At 33.3% G+C, this 18,980-nt stretch overlaps 2 long non-coding RNA genes across 6 annotated transcripts in view; one reads left to right on the top strand and one right to left on the bottom strand.

Moving 5' to 3' along the window:
- The window catches only part of LOC137488661 (uncharacterized), a 332,037-nt gene that overhangs the window by 139,016 nt on the left and 174,041 nt on the right, over positions 1-18,980 (top strand). The gene's annotated exons all lie outside the window — the stretch shown is intronic.
- LOC137488587 (uncharacterized) lies at positions 9,875-11,806 on the bottom strand. Its single transcript, XR_015518531.1, has 3 exons — positions 11,735-11,806; positions 11,085-11,132; positions 9,875-10,230 (listed from the first exon to the last, which is right to left on the bottom strand). It is a non-coding gene; the product is annotated as an uncharacterized LOC137488587 (long non-coding RNA).

The following is an 18,980-nucleotide window of genomic DNA, read 5'->3' as shown; positions in this document are numbered from 1 at the left end:
CAATAATAATAGCCCACTTATATTAACCTTTATTTTATATTTACAGAATCATGAGAAAATCGTGATCTTTATTTTAGGCAAAAAAAATCACGATTCTTATATATATATATATATATATATATATATATATATATATATATATATATATATATATATATATATATATATGAAGTGAATTGAATCCAAAACTGTCCTAAATCTATTAAACAACACATTCATGTCTTAGGACAATTCTGCTAAACTTTTTTAATCCACATCAAATGTTGACTATACTGTATATGTGAAGGTAAACTGAAATACCTGGTCCCAAACGCATGGAGATTTCTAGCACTTGATCTTGGTTGTTTTTTCAAAAGTGAAGAGTCTTGAACCTGCTCCTTTAAAGCGTTGGCGAACATGTCTGGATTATATTGAGTGAATGTGATGATGAGGAATTCAGGTGGTGTGCCGAGAGACCGTGACTGTATCCTGAATTTGTATTCATAAGGTTATAAACCCAGGGCAATAGGGGTCAGCCCACTCAATTGGTCAGTGGTCTCTCTTTATAAAACAGAGCTTGATGAGAGCCTCATGGTCTGTCACATTGTTTCTTTTTTTTATCAAGAACTGAACCAGAGAATAAATAAAAAAGAGACACTGGTTGCGGCTCGATTCTCTCTCCATAAATATTGAACATACAGTAGTGGATAAGACTGGCCTGGCCTGCTTCAAAACAGATAAGCTAAAAAAAGAATTGTGTTAGCATTCGGAGGGTCTAATTTGCATGATGTACAGAGTATGGATTGTTTCTACAGCTTGAGGAGGAGAAGACGAAATAAATCCGCATTTGATCATATCTTCAGGAAGGAACCGTTTCTAAATCAAATGAAAGAGCTGAGCGAAGGAGTGATGCTCTTATCGTAGCGTTCGCTCTGATGCGTGGGGTCACATTAGCGTACAGGTTTTGGCTGTTTCTCTAATGCTCATTTTTCTTGGGATGATTTACGAGATGAACAGTCAGTGATGTGGGTTATCCGAAACTCATTTTATGCATTTGTTAAAAAAAAATATGACACTTTCTTGAGATTATTTGTCAAATCTACTTGGCATGTACTTATTCACTGTTCTAGATGGTTATTTGCACACTGCAAGGTCATACAAGACTTATGCGAACATGTAGGAACATGACGAATTTTGCCATGGAGTAAACAAATTGTAGTTGCTTGCGATAATAATTGCTGTATTGTAGAATGGATGGCTTTATTACAGTATTGACATAAAAGGGTTACTTTAACAGGTACACAAAGAACATGTTTAGAGTAACAGATTCAAACTAATTAATTAGCTAAGGGTTTTAAATTACCACCATTTACAGAAAAGTTATTCATTCATTCACTTTCTATTCGGCTTAATATTAATCTGGGGTTGCCACAGCGGAATGAACCGCCAACTTATCCAGCACATGTTTTACGCAGCGGATGTCCTTCCGTTCTGGGAAACATCCATATACACTCACTCACACACATACACTACGGTCAATTTTAGCATACCCAATTCACCTATACCTATATGTCTTTAGACTTGTTGGGGAAACGGAAGCATCCGCAAGAAACCCACGCAAACACATGAAGAAAATGCAAACTCCACACAGAAATGACAACTGACCCAGCTGAGGCTCGAACCAGTGAGCTTTGTGCTGTAAAGCGAATGTGCTACCCACTGTACAACTGTCGTTCCTTACTGAAAAGTCTCACTGGTAAACACAAGTTAGTTAAAGGGATAGTTCACCCAAAAATAAAAATGGTCTCATCCTCGAAATCTGTTTTCATTTTTTTCTGTTGGACCAAAAAGTAGATATTTTGAAGAATGTCAGAAACCGGTAACCATTGACTTCCATGTATTTTTTCCCTACTATGAATGACAATGACTACCAGTTTTCAACATGCTTCAGAATATCTTCTTTTTGGTTTAACAGAAAAAAGAAACTCATAAACGTTTAGAACCACTTGAGGGTGAGCAAATGATATATATCTGTACATTTTGTGTGAACTGTTTCTTTAGCAATTGGAAATATAGCTTTATTTGTTGCAGAAGTTGTTAATTTTATTGTAAAAAAATAATACATTTTACTTTTAACTGTATTAATAATTAGCCCTAAAATGTAATAGAAATTAACATGACTTTAAGTCATTTTATTGTCAAATACATGGACAGAAAGACTTTTTGGTGTAGTAAAATTTTATAAATTTAATGTAATAATTCTTAAATTGTAATATTAAGTATAAATATTTAATATTTACACATTTACTTTCATTCATTCATTTTCTTGTCGGCTTAGTCCCTTTATTAATCTGGGGTCGCCACGGCGGAATGAACCGCCAACTTATCCAGCAAGTTTTTACGCAGCGGATGCTCTTCCAGCCGCAACCCATCTCTGGGAAACATCCACACATACACAAACACACTCATACACTACAGACAATTTAGCCTACCCAATTCACCTAACTGCATGTCTTTGGACTGTGGGGGAAACCGGAGTACCCGGAGGAAACCCACGCGAACGCAGGGAGAACATGCAAACTCCACACAGAAACGCCACCTGAGCCGAGGATCGAACCAGCGACCTTCTTGCTGTGAGGCGAACGTTACACATTTACTTGATATAATAAATTAAATGAGTGGAAATTCTATTATAAAATTATATTTTAACATTGATTTAATTACTAACTCCCAGGGCTGTTTATATCGAAGTTGATATTTAGCTGCACCATATTGGTGTTTTTTGTAACATCTTATTTTTAGAGGTGGGTCATTAGCCCAATGGTCAAGCCCCAACCTGGAGGTCCAGGACATACACACATACACTACAAACACTTTAGCTTACCTATCTCACCTAGAGCGCATGTCTTTGGACATGTGGGGGAAACCAGAGCACCCAGAGGAAACCCACCTGAACACGAGGAGAACATGTAAACTCTACACAGAAATGCCAACTGACCCTGCCGGGGCTCGAACCAGTGACCTTGCTGTGAGGTGACACCGCTACCTACTGTGCCATTGTGCTGCCCATATTGATTTAAATGTAATATTTATTTTATTTTTTCTAATTGCTGCAAACCTATTAGCACATCTTAATAATAGATATGTGAAGGATGTGTAGTACCCAGCATGCTTTGTGTGGGATTGAATTAAGAGTATAAAATTTTAAAAATAAAAGCAATCTTAAGGGGATTAGATTAGGGGTAAGATTTTTAAAGTAAATTTGCTCTTTGTCCAATGTGCTTAAAATAAAGTGAAATAACGCATATTAAGTCAGTGGAAATGTGTCTCTTAATTCAATTAAGTAATGCCTACTTAATTAGTACCTAATATGATCAACCTAATTTGATAAAGCAATGTTCCTTCCTTCTGCTAAAAAACAACTTGACATTGCTTGATTCACTGAAATAAATATAGACTCAAAGTTAAAGATAATCAATTCATTGTTACTTTGTTTATTTATTTGTGTTAGGTGTAAAATAAGTAACTTTTACATGATATTGACATGTGAATTATACTTTATATACTATAGTAAAATGTTCTTCAATTTAGCTTGTGCAAATTGTTACAAAGATTTGTTTAATTGACTAACGTTAATAAGTTATTGTAGCTTTATTGTAAAGTGTTAATGAATAAATAGACTTACATACAAAGTATAAGAATATTTTCAAGCAATAGCTTGTGCATGTTGTAGGCCAGATTCATATTTTCAGAAAAGTGAATATGAAATAAATGAAAAAGAGAACAGCCTAAGGTGCCTCACAGATATTTCACTCACAGTCAGGATAGTGTTTGTGTTTTACCACCTGGAGTAACTGTGAATTTATAAAGTAATTGGTGACTACTGTTATGAGTATGCGTTTTGTTGTTTAGAGCTTAGAATTATAATTGCATTTTAGTTGCTAGACAGACATGTTACTTTTATTGCTAAACAACAGATGGTGGACACTAAGTTAAAAGGCTCACGCTGCATGTGGCCCTACAGTATGTGTTAAAAGAATCTTTAAAGCTGGATAGTGTTTCTTTCAGCTGACGTTAAAATACAGGGTGTTTAATTGACAGCTATGTTTTAAATCAGGGGTGTCCAAACTTTTTGGGCCGAGGGCCAGATGCAAAAAAACAAACGTTGTCGCGGGCCAAATTTTACATCCATCACACAGACACGTGTATATATATATATATATATATATATATATATATATATATATATATATATAAATACAGTTGAAGTCAGTTAGCCCCCCTAAATTATTAGCCCCCGTTTATTTTTTCCCCAATTTCTGTTTAACGGAGAGATTTTTTTCCACACATTTCTAAACATATTAGTTTTAGTAACTTATTTCTAATAACTGATTTATTTTATCTTTGCCATGATGACAGTAAATAATATTTGACTAGATATTTTTAAGACACTTCAATACAGCTTAAAGTGAGATTTAAAGGCTTAACTAGGTTAATCAAGTTAACTAGTTAAGTTAAGGTATTTAGGCAAGTTATTTTATAACAATGGTTTGTTCTGAAGACTAAAAGGGCTAATAATTTTGACCTTAAAATGGTTCATAAAAAAATTTAAACCGCTTTTTATTCAAGCCGAAATAAAACAAAAGTCTTTCTCCAAAAGAAAAAATATTATCAGACATATGGTAAAAATGTCCTGTTAAACATCATTTGGGAAATATTTAAAAAAGAAGAAATAAATCAAAGAGGGGCTAATAATTCAGACTTTAACTGTGTATAGATAGATAGATAGATAGATAGATAGATAGATAGATAGATAGATAGATAGATAGATAGATAGATAGATAGATAGATAGATAGATAGATAGATAGATAGATAGATAGATCATAACAAGAACTGCTGCTTAATTGAATGCATGTAATAGCGACACCCGGTGGTTATTTATTGAATTACGTTTATTTTTGTATAGCGGGCCAGATTCTATTGATATTCATAAAAAGCCTCGCGGGCCGCCACAAAACTGATTGCGGGCCGCAGATGGCCCGCGGGCCGTAGTTTGGACACGCCTGTTTTAAATAGATGATAACATTATATACGTTTAAAACAGAAATATTTATATATTAATAACAAAAACATTGTAAAATAGTATTAGTTAATTCAAATGCATCCAGATGCCTCTGGATACAAATTTAGATTTAGTTTTATTTATTTATTAATTTATTATTTTATTCCTTGATGAAATATTTGTCAAGGTTTGAAGTGGGGAAAAGGAGCGAGGACTCAAGTGCAAAGAAATAATGGGTATTTATTGATAAAAATAAAAAGCAAAACGGCAAAACAAACTACCCCGAGGGGGAAAATATTAATTAAACAAATAAACAAACAAACAAACTAGACTGGGCAGGCTGGCAAACTGGAGAACAGGACAAGACAGGAAACGATGACATCTGATGACGAACTGGCACAGAACAGAAGACATGAGCAGATTATAAGCAGGAGAAAATTAACACACAACAGATAAACATAATTAACTAATAATGGGTTAACAAGTGGGGTGGGACTAGATAATAGACGGGAGAGCGCATGACAGAGACAAGACAAGCCATGCGCTCACATAAAACAGGACAAGAACATGCAGCCAATGAGAGAACTCATTAACCGCATGTTCATGACAACACAAGCACAACACTGAAGCACACGACAAAAGCACTTGACCACATTGTAAACACAGAGCCACGTGCTTTGACAACAGACGCAAGACACGAGCACACGATGAATGAAAACACTCACCGTGCGCTCACACATGCAGCGTGCATGCTTCATCCCAGCACCAACCAAAACCGAAACCAACTAGACTGAGATGCTGGGAATTAAACACCACGCTGCAGACAGACGAAAACACAAACACGAATACAAGAGCGCGCGCGTCCGAGGCACGCACACAGAGACAGAAACAGGACCAGACAGACCTAGTGTCCGAGCTCTGCCACCAAAACAAGAATTTACAAGACCAGAGTGGCAGAACCCTGACAATATTAGTGCTGGGCAAAAGTTAATTGGGATTTAGCCAATTTTGGACATAACATATTTATGTGTCTACTTTATATTAATATACACATGCATGCATATATTTAAGAAAATTATTCTTTATATATATATATATATATATATATATATATATATATATATATATATATATATATATATATATATATATATATATATATATATATATTTATTCTTTATATATATATATATATATATATATATATATATATATATATATATGTATATATATATATGTATATATATATATATGTATATATATATATATATATGTATATATGTATATATATATATATATATACATATATACATATATATATATATATATATATATATATAGATATATATATATATATATATATATATATATATATATATACATATATATATACATATATATATATACATATATATACATATATATATATATATACATATATATATATATATATATATACATATATATATATATATATATATATATATATATATATATATATATATATATATATATATATATATATATACACACACACACTTTTCTTTTTTGGTTTTCGAATCTGATTGGCTGAAAGCTGTGCAATATTCTACAACAACAGTACTCTTACAGCCTCCTCACCCTTGTGTATTACTCCATCCACACAGAGTAACAGTAGATCAATAAACTCACTATATTTTGACAAATATTGCAGCTATTGGACAACATAGTGTACTTTTGAGGATTTTTAGGTGAGAACTTTCCAGCGTAATTTCCAACTACAGCTGATCAAATCATTATAAAACTGGTAAGTAACATTCTAAGTCGATCTCTCCCTTTTGTATGTTGTAATGCTGTATTTATACCATAGTAATCTGGTAGTGTTTGCTTTGATTTGGCTCTTTCAGGGTTAACTATTGTAATATTCCGATTGCTATAGAGAAATACTGGAAAATCTCTGTAGACTAATGGCATTCCATGTCTTTCAGCCTTTTAATCTTAATATGCAAAATCACCTGTTTTTTCATCTCTTTAGAAATTACGCTTTAGAATCATTCAGATTCTAGCTCTAAAGTGACCTTTGTGCATTAGCAACGGTTTCTGCTATTCTGATGTCAGCTGCAGATGTGAATGAATGGTGGAAGAAAGTAGTTTCAAATACAAATGCATTTTTAGACTCTCCGTGTTTGATTTTCTTTTTTACAAACACAATTATTTGTTTCAGGACAATAAAAAAACACACAAAAACTGTAAGCACTTCATAGGTCACTTGTCTCACATTGTAAATGTAAAAGTCTTTGGCAGCAGGCCTGAGTTCAGTGTGCTGTGCGGTTGAGTGCATGCTGGGATTGTGCTCACCAGGACCCCAAGCTCACGGGGCCACCATTGATTGTCAGCTTGGCACAATGCCTGGAGTTACCTCGCCTGTTTTGCCAGATATGACTAAGCATGCTCACTGAATTAATATCAAATATTTATTCACTACCTTGCAGTAATTAAGTGACCGTGTGTGCGTGTTCATGTGTCTGTGCGTGTCTATAGAGAAGTGACAAGTCAGGTTTGAAAATGCTGAATGCATACTTGGTTTATCTGTCACCTGCAGCTGCTCTTTTTCCCAATTGTATATGCATGTATCTGACCAGCGGGAGAGGTCTTTGATAGCTGTGGATTTCATTAGTCCAAACTTGATTTCCTCAGGGGTATTTCTTTCCCGCTTGCAAATTGATCCAGTGAGCTTTCAAGAAGGCAGGAGGCCAATCAAACCAGTCAGAATCATGTGGACGCAGCTTGTGTGCCGGAACCTTCTGGAGTTGGGCTTTGATATGTTATTTTAGTCAAAGCTAGCAAAGATGGAAAATTTTCATTCTGATCCATAATCTGACTTGTGGTGACCTTAAAAAACCTTGTTGTTTATTCATCTGTGTCATCTAATGCAGTTTTTGCCACTGTCACTTTTGGTTTTGCTTTATTGAGGTTTGCAAAGCAGATTTACTACACAGGACCAATTCACGATAGATCCCAAACCCATAAAAGCAGTGACGGGAGTGGAAAGTTCTGCTTGTGGTTCCACTGACAGTGGGTAAATTAAAGAGCAGAGATAAAACTCAATACACATATTGCCTTCTGACGATCCTAAAAAATGAATATGAGTGGAAATATTGTAGTTACACTCACCAGCCACTTCATTAGGTATACCTTACTTGTGCCGGGTTGGACCCACTTATGCCAGAACTGTCTTAATCCTTCATGGCATAAACTTTAACAAGGGACTGAAAATATTCCTCAGAGATTTTGGTCCATATTGACATAGCATCACGCAATTGCTGCAGATTTGTCACCTGCACATCCATGATGTGAATCTCCCGCTCTGCCACATCAAAAAGGTGCTCTATTGGATTGAACTCTGGTGACTTTGGAGACCATTTAAATACAGTAAACTCATTGTCATGTTCAAGAAACAAGGTTTATAACATGGAGCATTATCTTGCTGGAAGTAGCCTACAGAAGATGGGTACACTGTGGTCGTAAAGGGATGGACATGGTCAGCACCAACACTCTGGTAGGCTGTGGCATTGACACGATACTCAATTGGCCCAAAGTGTTCCAATAAAATATCTCCCACACCATTACATCACCATCCACAGCCTGAACTGTTGATAAAAGGCAGGATGGATCCATGGTTTCATGATATTGACGCCAAATTCTGACCCTACCATCCGAATGTTGCAGCAGAAATCGAGACTCATCGGACCAGGCAATGTTTTCCAATCTTCTATTGTCCAATTTTGGTGAGCCTGTGTGAATTGTAGCCTCAGTTTCCTGTTCTTAGCTGACAGGAGTGGCACCCGATGTGGTTTTCTGCTGCTGTAGCCCATCCACCTCAAGGTTTGACGTTTTGTGCATTCAGAGATGCTCTTCTGCTTACCTCTGTTGTAATGAGTGGTTATTTGAGTTACTGTTGCCTTTCTTTAAAGCTGGAACCAGTCTGGCCATTCTCCTCTGACCTCTGGCATCAACAAGGCATTTGCGCCCACAGAACTGCCGGTCACTGGATATTTTCTCTTGTTAGGACCATTCTCTGTAAACCTTATAGATGGTTGTGCGTGAAAATCCCAATAGATCAGCAGTTTCTGAAATATCCAGACCAGCCCGTCTGGCATTAACAACCATGCCATGCTTAAAGTCACTTAAATCGCTGTTGTCCCTCATTCTGATGCTTGGTTTGAACTGCAGCAAATCGTCTTGACCATGTCTACATGCCTAAACATGCCTAAATGCATTGTGGTACCATGTGGCTGATTAGAAATGTGCGTTAACAAGCAGTTGGACAGGTGTACCTAATAAAGTGGCCAGAGAGTGTATTTCCCAACTCACCTTTGTGTTGTCTTACTACACTGTAAAAAATGTTACCTAGATCTAACTTATAAAAAGTGAGGCAAGTGGCTGCATCGGACGTTTTAGGTTGATTCAACTTCCAGCCTTTTTTAAGTATTTTAAACACTAAAACATTGCTTAAAACAAATGCAATAAAATTAAGTTGAGCCAACTAAAATTTCTAAAATTACTCAAATCAGATAAACTTACTTTTTTTGTTAAACTTAACTTACTTATACATTGCTATATGTTGACTGTACTTATTTTAATTAAGTATTATGAACTTAATGATCTAAATAAAATTAACCATGCATATGTCATTTAAAACGAATTTAATTGACTTCTGGCTGTAACCTCAGAAAATAAATCTTCATTTCTATATTGTAAGCACAATATACACTAGTAAAAACAGATCAACAGACTTTCCTGTCAATAACAATTAAATAAGAATGGGAAGATGGATTAAAGACTATAACATGTATTCAATGTCAATCGGTGTTCCTTTTAATAGTGACAACAAAACAGGCCATTAATGTGGCTACACGTACACAATACATAAATAAAAACATTAATAATACCAGATCCTATTGAGAAATCATCTAAGGCAACTCAGTGAGGAGAATTGCATACTTTGATGAAGATTTAGGATGCATAATGTCCAGTCCCACAAAGAGTCTCTGATATATCTCAACTGTATACAGTTTTAATGGATACTTGAAGTCGAGGACATCGGTAAGTCCAAACAGGAGCCATCATGCATTTAATCCAAACTGTGTTGGGCTGATGGCAAATTTTTCCCGTGGGCAGCCGCATGCACCTCTGATTCCTCACAACTCTATTGGTAGAGACAAAAAGAAACAGGAGTTTAGGTGGTTGCTACCAAACAACATTAAATAGCTAAATACTAAATAAGAAATAACTACAAGTGAAGTTACAAAAGTGCAGTGAGAATGATGCATGGATGAAACACCTTAGTTTATCAGTTAAAAATTACCTTAGTTAAAATTACCTAACTACTATTTAAAAAATAAAAAAAGGTTATACAGGTTATTGTGTATTTACATTATTCCAGGTGTTTTTAGTTATCAAATTTTAAAGAAAACTGTGATTTTACTCAGTGTAACAGTGTATGTCATTGTGGTTTCCTGTCAATCAAAAAATTATTAAAATTTAGGTATTACATTTTTTGTTTATTTTGGCAACTTATAAAGCATAAGAATGTGTATGTTATTTAGATATTAAAACTGTTTGAAAATGGCTATATGAAAATTATAGAATACAAATTCTATAATTTAATTTTTATCTTCATTTTGCACCAAACTTTGCACGTCATAATAAAAATTTTATTAAATAAATAAATACATTGCCATTTTACACATTACATTAAGGTTTACATAAAATTTTGCTAAAGCTACATTTAATTGACTTTTTCTTCAAATTTAATGTGACTGGCAAATGACAGTTCAGTGATTCAGTGTTATCAGTTAGCTTTATTGAAAGACTGACAGATAATAAGAAACTGCATTAGGATATTTTTTTTTACTGTTTTTACTGTTGCACACATAAAAAAAATCTTCAGATATCAAATGTAAGTTAATTCTATGGAGCCCACTATTGTTTGCAATTTTACCAATGTTTTACTTACCTGCAAATAATTATAGCTGTAATTGTATCTAATGTTTTTCTTACCTGGATGTGAAGTTTGAAGATCCACAGGTAACAAAATCACTTTGGTATCTAAAGACCAAGAACATGCATTTTAGAATGAGGTGCATACAATTTAAATGGTTCTGTAAACATCAGTAGTAAATGTAATTTAAGTTAAAATAAATTGTAAATCTGTAATTTATTCACTATGCAGCATTAAAAAACTTATGGACTAAATCTCTAAAACAAACTTTAAGTTATACTTTCTCTTACGTTAAACACACACTACTTAACTGTTGCATACGTTTCTGCATTTAATATCCATCCTTAATGTGCTGCTATAACTTCGCTTAGCTGTGAGATAACTTTAGCTAAGTTAGCGCTAACAAACTGAACCCCCACACCCCGACCGCCCACCAGTGACCTTGTTAATCGGTTCTGTAACGTTAGTTATACCTACTAAGTGTTTTAAAACTACTTTCACTATTTTTCTCAATAATATCACTTTTAATCGTTAGCATAAACTAGCGTTGGTTAGCGTTAGCCAACTTAGCTTTCCATGTGAGAGCAGTCTATTTGTTAACATACCTGAGGCTACAGTACAATTTACAAAGCTAAAACCTCACCTGCCTAGCGAAGACAGCAGTTTTGCGTGACTTTACGATTATTATTCAGCTACGTTTGCAACTTACCGTGTTAATCAGATCCGCTGCTGGGAGCAGTTATGTCGACCATTGCAGAAGCTGCGTCTGCCTGCTAAATCTTGGGCAATGAAAAAGGAGTCACGCCAAACTATTAAAATCACGTTTTATGAACACCTGCCCACATCGACAGCTGCTCTAATAAATTGTCTGTGTCAACTCACTTTTATAACATTTATTCTACACAATAACCACGTACAAAAATCTACTCAAATAAATTGCATTAGTTTTATTCAAAATATACAGTTATATAAAAACTGATATATTTTAAGTAAAGAGGAAGCAAATTTTATTTTTTTTGGTATAAAACAAATAAAATTAACTAGATTGCAATTATTTAAAGTAGATAGAACCAACTTTGTGAGTGTAGCACTTTTTACAGTGTACAAATTGATTAAACTAACTTTACAAATTTAAGTGGATTGAATATAAAACAATTGATTTGTTTCCAAACAACCTTAAGAATTGTCTTGTTTCAACTCATTTTAAATAAGTAGTTTGAACAAGCTGCAAAAGTCATCTTTTTGAGTTTTCATATCATTTTTAGTGTTAAATAATGCAAATGCAAATATCAGTAAATCACACTGCATGATTTATTTATGTAAACATTCTTGAATTAAATTCTTGAATCCAATTCCGATTTCAGATTCATTTTAGAAAGTGTGACCTGCTGATATCAATTTTTGTCAATTTTCCTTCTTAGAACTATAATTGACAGCAGATACAAACAGCAAAGATACTTTTTTTTGTTTTGTTTTTGTTTTTTCATAATGAAAAAATAATTAATTAGAGAGTTATATAACATTTTCGAGAAATTCAGTAGAAAAGCATTTCATATTTTAACAAATGTATTTATTTTTTTAAATAAGCATAAGTTTAAGCTGGACCTGCAACAAGTTTAACTTAACATGTAATTTTACACTTTATAACATTTTCTCGTTTAATTTTTCGCAGAACATATATGTTAATTGTTTTAAGTTATATATAAAAGTTTCGGTAGTGTACGCATTTGCATTTTTTGCAGTGTTTAAGTATAATTTAACTTTTTAAGTTATTAAAATAAAAAAGACACAGCACTTTTGTAAAATTGCATTTCTGAAACCAAATAAAATTTTATAGACAACAAGTAAAGAAAATAAATGCATCATTGTATTGCCTTTTATATAGTATAAACATATAGATAGATAGATAGATAGATTGATAGATAGATAGATAGATAGATAGATAGATAGATAGATAGATAGATAGATAGATAGATAGATAGATAGATAGATAGATAGATAGATAGATAGATAGATAGATAGATAGATAGATAGATAGATAGATAGATGAAAAAATATATAATCTTTTCACTATTTGTAATGAATGAATGAATGAATGAAGGAATGAATGAACTACAAACTTGCATATTTAGTATGTAATCATTATCATTAATATTATCGTGTTGTTGGTGAAAGTGAAGAGCTGTTAGGCCTGCTGTCTAAGAGAAATTCATTCATTTTAATTTAGATTTTAATATAGATCTTAGTATGTTTTCATCTTAATACGAGGTGTAAACGGGGTTTGGAGCTGCTTACAGTAAAATTCTTTTTAGTTTATAATTGACTTTTATTAAACTGAACTGAATCAACAAAGGAATGCTTGAGCCGGATTGTAACATTAAAGTCTTTATAGAGCTGCTTTATTATTATTATTATTATTTATGAAAAAGGACAACCCACAATTTAATTTCTCCAGTATTTTCAAAGCTGCTTTGAAAAAATCTTAAAGGGTGATAAAGATGACTTACTTTGACTAGAAATTTAAGAACTTTCCTTCCACCTCTTTCTTTCTTTCTTTCTTTCTTTCTTTCTTTCTTTCTTTCTTTCTTTCTTTCTTTCTTTCTTTCTTTCTTTCTTTCTTTCTTTCTTTCGTTTTCCACATGAGCAATGAAGACAGTGCCTTTTTCTTTTTTATTATTTGCGCTCTCGGTCCTGTTTGCATTTCTTATTACCATTCAGATAAGTGAATCCCGAGGCAAAGCTTTGGCCTTTGGTGCTATCATTCAAGTCATTCTCTAGGTGTTTATCTATGCCCCCCTCCTCCAGAACTAAATTGAAGCACCAGCGGAGCTCAAGCCACTTTTTTTGTATGCACAGCCATTATTAAGGTGACAAGATACCATCTCTCCGGTGGGGGGTCTGCAGGAGGCCAGGGCGAAATGGATGGGCCGGTCCCTGAGTGTTTTGCAAATGAATGCACCCCGGAAGGCTTCTAGAAGAGCCAAGGTTCACTCCCCCACCCATTTCTTGCTTCTTTCTCTTTTTTGCTTCTTATACGGGCCACTGTAAGACGGTCGTCAGCATTTTTAAACACAATCGTACTGCTTATCCACATTTGCACTGTTCCTCAAGGCCGGTTTATTTATGAGGTTTGGGCAAGGCATTGTTTTCGGAGTCCCCTTCGGTAAAACATGCTGGATGGGATTAACGGATCATTTGCATGTCTTTAAAAGCAAATACGGTTAACACACTGAAAATGCAAATCTCTGGCTTATATTTGATGGGTGATATTCCTTTCTGAATCGAAATAATATGTGTAATGCTCATGGGAGTTACTCATATAACATATCGTTATGTAACGTCTGGCATACTTTTGTTTCTTGCAAGACTGGTGATTACCAAAGTCAGACTGGACAATGTTTGTTTGTAAGTACTAGTAAAAAAATAAATATGAAAATTTACTAAATTAAAAATCATTGTTGTTTTTTTTTATAAAAAAAAAAGCTGTTACTTTTTTAAGGATTACCAAAGAATTAGATTAAAATGATTTTTAAAAAATTATTAATTAAATGACAGGTTTAGTGAATTCCTTCTATAGTGCTTGCATTTTAATTATATTTGTTAAATACAATTTAGTTTTTAAATAAAATAATATTTATAAACTCTAAATGTATATAATTCAAACTAATTTAAGTAGTTTATTTCTAAAGTTAGTTAATTAATATTTTTTATTCTTCTTTTAATTAAAAATTTTAATTAAAATGACTTTTTTAAAGATTTTACTTTTAACTTTCTAACTTTTCAAAACTATTTAATTACATGTATTATTTTATTGTTTTCTTTTTGTAGTAATTTATACAGTGCTTATAAATTAAAAAAATATATATATGGAACAAATTTACACTTTTAAGACATTTTTTTCTGGGATATTACAGAGAAAATCTAAGAAATAAAATGTAGGTAAATTCTTTATTTACATCTTTACAGATATATTAATTTATTCATTAATTCATTTGTTCATTCATTTTACTTTGGCTTACACCCTTTATTTATCATGGTTCGTCACAGCGAAATGAACCACCAACTTATCCAGCATATGTTTTAGGTAGCGGGTGTCTTTCCAGCTGCAACCCAGTACTGGGAAACACCCATACACTTTTACAAAACTATTTAATTTTATTTAGTCTAAATGAATGATTAAATGGGCCTCCCAAAATGAAAAACTGGATGAATCAGCATTTTGTAACGAATCTCTTGAACAAATTATTTAATGACAAATGCATTTTTATAATTTTCTTGTCGCCATCTACTTTTATGATATGATTGATATACTTTTAGCTACGCCACCTACTGGTGCTCCTGCAGTCAATTAAAAAATATATACATTTAATTGCAAAATGTTAGATTTTTCATTAGTTTAAATGAATGATTCAATGGCTATGCAATAAAGGCAAGACCTGTTTCATTATTGGATGAATCAGCATTTTGGAACAAATCTCTTGAACAAACGATTCAATGACAAATACGTTTTTATCAGTGACTTGTCATCACCAACTGGTGTTGATATAATTATGTAACTGATATATTTTAATTTACATATCTCTTTATCAGTTACTTGACACCCCCTACTGTTGTGAAATGATTGATATACTTTTTTATATACGCCACATACTAGTGTTATAATATTTATTTATTCATTAATTTTCTTTCGGCTTAGTTTCTTTATTATTCAGGGGTTGCACAGTGGAATAAACCGCCAACCTATCCAGCATATGTTTTACACAGCGGATGCCCTTCTAGCTGCAACCCATTACTGGGAAACATCCATAAACACTCATAAACTATAGACAGTTTAGCTTATTCAATTCACCTATAGTGGGAAGGAACCCGGAGGAAACCCACGCGAACACAGAAAGAATATGCAAATTCTATACAGCCAGGTCCCTAGCCAGGACTCGAACCAGCAACCTTCTTGCTGTAAGGCGTGCTAACCACTGTGTCTCCCTTTATTGATGTATTTTATTCAAATTTTTACTTCAGAAAAAATGTGGCGACGCATTTTATAATTGTTTTGTGGTTTAAATGAACACAAATCAATTAACATTGCACAGACTTTTTTTAAGTTTGTTCAGCTAAACTGCTGTATAGAATCCTAATAATGGCTAATGAAAAAAAAAAACTCAATACGATAAATAAGATTACACCACCAAAAGGTTCAAGGTCCTAATTATGAGACCCACAAAACAACTTAAACCCCTGCAGGAAGATCCAGATGTGTAACGAAGCAGAACCACTGCCTGAGGTAATGGCCAGCTGTTGATAGTAGATACATTCTGATAGACGAGTGTGAAAACAGAGAGGGGTGACTGGTCAGAATGGGCCTCTTCTCCTTTTTCCCCAGCTTTTGTAACAGATGGCTGGCCTGAGGTGTGGATTTTTGCAAAGCCTTTCTCTCTTCCCCTCGCTCAACACGACTGTTAGATCTTCACAGCTCGAAAACCATCTCAAAAACAGTTGGACGGACACTTAAGAAGCTAAAAAACAACTATTGTTTGGCAGCAACACAGAGCGACGCAATCAATCGCTAAAAGATCGCAATCTTAATTCAAACACCCACGCAAACTTATTCCTAAATGACAGTGATGTCTATTAAAATTTTGACAAGTACAATCACGGCAGACATGCAGATCTGCCTTTAATCCAGAGAGACAAGTTGACATTTACAGTTAAGAAAACAGCTTCAGTCTGTAGTCTTTTAAACCACAGGGTATTGTTATTTCTGCATAAAAAAAATCTAATTAACACTAGGATAAAAGTTGGTTTAGAAATAAACAAGGATGTCTACAGGAGTAATTAAAATAGAGGAAGAGAGCATTTATCTGACACCATTTTCATCTTTTTATGTGTTTTTTGTTTTTTACACAGAAATAGTTTTGGGGCGCTATGAAAAAATAGTTTCAAGCAAGAGCAAGGTTTTGAAAACAATAACACTATTATCTATGTGTAAAATTAATAACACTAAACAACCAAACAAACAAACAAACACACACATTTGTGAAAATTGTTGCCACCACATAAGAGCTGCACAATATATCGTTTCAGCATCGATATCGCAATGTGTTCTTGTGCAATAGTCACATCATAGGATCCGCAATGTCAAGTTGTTATAATTTATAGCATAAATTACCCAGAGATTAGAGTTCACAGCATAGTGGCATCGTTTCAAACTTGAACCTTCATTATTTGCATTTGTTTTTAAGACCTGCAACTTTAAGCATTTCAAGCTAATTTAATGCATTTGGCCACATTAAATTAAATGTTTGTACCTTAAAGCATAATTGTACATTTAAATAACTATTACTATTATATTATACAGTGATCATTGAATTTTTGCTTAATACTGTTCGACTCCCCAGAAAATCATAAATCAATAGTTACTTTATTTCTATATTTGCTCTGTTATATTTGCTTGTCATTTTTAAATTGTGCTTTCTGCAGGTATGGTCCCCTATAAAATCATTCCAATGAATCTAAATTGATGCATTTTTTACAAAGAGATATTCACGTCATCTGTTCAAATTGTATTCATATTGCAATATACAGTTAAAGTCAGAAATATTATCCCCCATTTGAATTTGAATTTGATTTTTTGAATTATTTCCCAAATGATGTGTAACAGAGCAAGAAAATTTTCACAGTATAGCTGATAATATTTTTTCTTCTACTCTTAAACATTTTAAGGTCAAAATTATTATCCCCTTTAAGCTATATATATATTTTCGATAGTCTACAGAACAAACCACCATCATACAATAACTTGCAAAATTACCCTAACCTGCCTAGTTTAGCTAAATAATCTAGTTAAGCCTTTAAATTTCACTTAACGCTGTATAAAAATGTTTTGAAAAATATCTAGTCAAATAGTATTTACTGTCATCTTGGCAAAGATAAAATAAATCAGTTATTAGAAATGAGTTATTACAACTATTATGTTTAGGAATGTGTTGAAAAAAATCTTTGGGGGGAAAGACGGGAGCTAATAATTCAGGGGGCCTAAAAATTCTTTATATCGCAGTAAAAGAAAATCAGCTTTTTCCAATATCGTGCAGCTCTACATGACACTGTTTAAAGCATTTGCTTTAGCATTTGGTACTTAAACTTAACTGATTTGACTTAAAAAAAGGGGTTGCCTTAAAATTATTAAGTAAATGAGTAAACAAACTATGTGCATAAATATGAAATTTCATTTTAGTCAACTTAACAGTTCCAGGTTAAAAAGGGTTTACTGTATTTTAAAAAGTAAAGTCCACTTGTTGCTTTTAAGGCAATGGGTTTATTCACTTTTTAAAATAAAGTAACTAATCACTTTTTTTACAGTGCAAATGCATGTAGTAACAGCCACATTTACAAATATTATATGCAATGTGTTTTAAAACGAACTGAACAGCACAATTTTAATGACATATTTAAATGCATATTACACTTGTCTGTCTCTTACAGTGCCAAAATGACAGAGAACAAGGTACTTCTTCATTTATTATAAACTGAATTGCTTAAGTCCAAAGACACACAAAAATATGTGCGACTTAAAAAAAGAGCACTTGGCAACACATCAAGAGTGTGTTCTGTGGAACAGCTTTCCAAACATAAACAAAACATGATGCCTCTGTCAATGGTGTATAGTTAAAATCATAGACCATAATGAGGCTTTGGTTGCTGTAACATTATTAACTGATGACAAACATCTAAGACGGCACAGCATTTCTATGGTTAGCACAGTGTCAGTCATCACAACCTGTGGTACAGAAGATGTTTTGTACATAGACGGAATGATAATTTATATTATTACATGGCTTTCTGAAATACTAGCATTCTGAGGTATGTTATTTCTAGATAACAACTGCTGAAACTAATAACAACGGCTTATCAGGGTTCTTCAAATCATCTTGACTATCAGTGAATTTGTTTACAGTTTG

The sequence above is a fragment of the Danio rerio genome, chromosome 20 (assembly GCF_052040795.2).
Source record: "Danio rerio strain M-AB ecotype USA chromosome 20, GRCz13ab, whole genome shotgun sequence".
Lineage (NCBI taxonomy): Eukaryota > Metazoa > Chordata > Actinopteri > Cypriniformes > Danionidae > Danio > Danio rerio.
The sequence above is the reverse complement of the archived record's forward strand: the minus strand, read 5'-3'. Positions and strand labels throughout refer to the sequence as shown.